Consider the following 4,075-nt stretch of genomic DNA (forward strand, 5'->3'; position numbering starts at 1 on the left):
CAAACTTTTGCTCATATTGTGGCGCTCCTGGAGGCCGGATTTGGATGTTCTTGGCGCCCACGTGTCGGGAATTTTGTCAGTTTCACGTATGATTTTTGCCATTCAGCAAATCGACTGTACTTTGTAAACAATCAACATGGAAGCAGAAAGAAGGGAAAAAATTGTGCACAGTTGTTTGGAAAATCCATTGTGGTTTGCATCTAAGGAGTGTATCGAAAAGTAGTTAGCAACATTGATTATTGAATAAAAAGCGAAAAAAAACATATTTTGACATCAGTTTTCGATATATTGTGGAAAAATTACATTTTTATGCATTTCAAAGATTATATTGAAGAAAATACTAGTTTCTATGAAATGCTCGCACTTTGGACTTGACATTCTTGATTAAATTCTGCACAGTTACTTTTGTGACTTTCCTGGTGGCAGCTGTCCAGTTTTTTCTAACTGCCCAATACCTTTCAATTGGCTGAAGATCCGGGCAGTTCGGTGGGTTGATGTCCTTTTCCACGAATTGTACTTTATTGTTTGACAACCACTGTAGAACGGAGTTGGCGTAGTGGGCTGAAGCCAAATCCGGCCAGGAGAGAGGAGGAGCCTTATGCTTTCTGTACAGTGGCAGGATTCTCTTCTTCAAACATTCTTCCTCGTACACCTTGGCTTTAATTGTGCCCTTCGTGAAGAAAAACGACGACCGCAAACCACAGGTACAAATTGCTTGCCAGACGAACACCTTCTGCCCAAACTTTTCCATCGCCACCGTGGTGTCAGCGTCGTCCAGGTTCTGGTACACCGATTTCGTATAATATTCCGGTTCGGGCAGCGCTCGAGAGTCTTCCTTGGCGTAGGTTTCCTCGTCGATCAGGATGCATCCGTCTTTATTCTGTAGAATCCGGTTATACAGTTTTCGCGCTCTTGTTTTGGCCTGAACTTGCTGTACCAGGGACTTTTTCGGTACCTTCTGTTTCTTGTACGTTTTCAGGGAGTTCCGAACTTTGATCCGTTGAATCATCCCGATGCTGGTGTTGAACTGCTTGGCCAAATCCCGCGTCGACGCCGATGGGTTTTTCCTGATGTACTCAACCACTTTTAAGTCCCGGCCGGGCTGGCTGGGACCCGTTTTCCTACCGGATCGGGGCAAATCCTTCATGAAAAGGGTCTTACCGAACTTCTGGATAATATTTTTGACACTGGTGTGGTGCACTTTCACCCGTTTTGCAAATTTCGTTGTACGTGACACCATTTTCTGAGCACCAAGTGTGCAGAATTTTCTTTCGCGTTTCCGGATCAATTCGACTCATAATTGAAACGATAAACCGTACCGAAACCAATCGATTGCGCAGCTGTTGTTGACATGTAAACAAACATGTCACCGCAAAACACGCTGCAAAAAATTAAGCCATTTCAGAGTAATAACTGTTTGAATGTTGGTAACTACTTATCGATACACTCCTTAGGCTAGCTAAACAGCTGAAATTACCCAGCTATGCCGTATGGTGCGTTATCAAACGGTATAAAGAAACATTGACGACGATTCGGAAGCCTCAAGCCAATCGTCGGAGTGGAACTGTCGACCGGAAACTGCGTGGTAAGATTTTGAAGACGAATAATAGGAATCCTAATCTGTCGGACCGTGATTTGGCCAGAAAATTCAGTGCTGCCCATAGTACCGTAAGGAGAACTCGACTCCGGGAAGGAATCAAGTTGTATCGAGCTAGCAAACAGCCAAATCGCACCATAAAACAGAATAGTGTGGTCAAAACTCATGCTCGGAAACTATATGACCAGGTGCTGACCAAGTTCGACGGGTGTCTTCTGATGGACGATGAAACCTATGTCAAGGCTGACTTCGGGCAAATCCCAGGTCAAAAATTTTACTTGGCAACTGCTCGGGGGGGCCAAATTTAAATTTGTTTTTAACGACAAATTTGCAAAAAAATTTATGTTTTGGCAGGGCATTTGCAGCTGTGGCAAAAAAAACGAAAGTTTTCGTTACAAATAAGCCAATGATATCGGAACTATAACAAAAAGATTGGCTCCAAAAATGACTTTTGTCGTTCACTCGATCTCACGACCATCCCGTAATGTTTTGGCCAGATTTGGCAAGCTGTCGTTCAAGAATGGTATGCAGAGAAAGGGGTCCAACTGCCCCCAGTTCCGCCCTATTGAGAAATACTGGGCTATCATGAAGAAGAGACTCAAGGTAAAGGGAAAGGTTGTCAAAGATATCAATCAGATGACGACCTGGCGAAATAAGATAGCTAAAACAATGGACGAAGAAGGTGTGCGCCGCCTAATGAACCGTGTTACAGGAAAAATTCGAGAATTCCTTCGAAACCATGACGAATAATTTTATCCGTATTTTTTCTTAAAAGCAGCTACATTTGTATAAAAAAAAGTTCTTGAATTCAATCATAAATAACTCAAATACAGACAATTGTCTTTGTTCCAATTCTTTCTGAAGCAAGCTTTAATATATAATTCACTGACACATGTTGGATTGTTTTGTATACGTGTAAATAAAACTTTCTGTCATTATAAAAAAAAACTTTTTGTATGCGATTATCGCGAAAATTAAATAAAAAATCACGTTATTTCAAACAAAACGTGTAAAAAGTGTGTCGCGTAAAACAAGTTCGCGCGTTTTAGTTTCAATCCATTGATTACGGAGCGAACCTGTTTCTAAAATGCAATTTCAGAACGCATTTTACCGCCCAAGTTCACCATTGGTTTGGTGGTGGTGTCTTTTCAGTCCTATTATCAGGTGTACAACTTTGCTTCTGCCGTTTCCCGATAGGTGGCTGTACCGGCTGATGCTGGTCAAAATACATAGATGATAATGCATTTAAAATGAGTGTGTACAGTGCCTAACGAGTTGTCATCGCCGTTTCAGTGACAGTTGTTTTTGTATCATTCACGCTCGAAAATGGCTGTTTATGTACCCAATTCTCGCCATTTGCGGGAAATTTTACTTTTCTGTTACAATTCGAAAAAATTCAGCTGAAGCGTATCAAATGCTCTCAGAAACTTACGGTGATGCTGCTCTGAGTTAAAGTACGTGCCGGGAGTTGTATCAACGTTTTAAAAATGGTGATTTCGATGTCGAAGACAAACATGGTGGTGGAAGAGAAAAAACCTTCAAAGATGAACAACTAGAAGCACTGCTTGATGAAGATTCGTGCCAAACCCAAGAAGAGCTTTCCGAATCGTTGGAAGTGAGTCAGCAAGCCATTTCAAAACGTCTTAAAGGCCCTGGGCATGATTTAGAAGGAAGGAAACTGGGTGCCGTACGAGTTGAAACCGAGGGACATCGAGCGCCGTCTATTTGTATGTGAGCAACTGCTTCAAAGACAAAATCGTAAGGGGTTTTTACATCGAATCGTAACCGGTGATGAAAAGGGGGTTCAATACGATAATGCTTAACGCAGAATCATGGGGAAAGCCCGGGCTTGCTACTTCATCGAAGGCGAAGCCGAATACTCACGGCGCCAATATTATGATTTGTAATGGGTGGGATCAGCTCGGTGTGATTTACTACGAGCTCTTAAAACCGGGTGAAACCATCACAGGAGAAGTCTACCGGACGCAACTGATGCACCTTAGTCACGCGCTAAAAGAAAAGCGGCCACAATATCAAGAGCGACATGACAAAATCATCCTCCAACACGACAATGCTCGGCCTCACGTCGCAAAAGTGGTTGAAAACTACCTGGAAACGCTGAAATGGGAAGTCTTGCCCCACCCGCCGTATTCCCCAGATGTCGCCCCTTCTGACTTCCACCTATTCCGTTCGATGGCACACGGCCTGGCAGATGAACATTTTCAATCCTTCGAAGAGTTGGAAAAATGGATTACTTCATGGATAGCGTCAAAAGAGAACTCCTTTTTTCGAGCCGGGATCCGAAAACTGGGAGAAAATTGTCGCTAGCGACAGACAATACTTTGAATAATACATCTGTAAACACTTTTAGCTTTAGCTTTAGCTTTTAGAAGCTTTTAATTTTGGAAAAACGGCGGAAGCAAAGTTGTACACCTGATATATACGTTTCAGTTAGTTCCAATAGAATATCATTTGCCT

This window comes from Malaya genurostris, chromosome 2 (genome assembly GCF_030247185.1).
Source record: "Malaya genurostris strain Urasoe2022 chromosome 2, Malgen_1.1, whole genome shotgun sequence".
Taxonomy (NCBI): domain Eukaryota; kingdom Metazoa; phylum Arthropoda; class Insecta; order Diptera; family Culicidae; genus Malaya; species Malaya genurostris.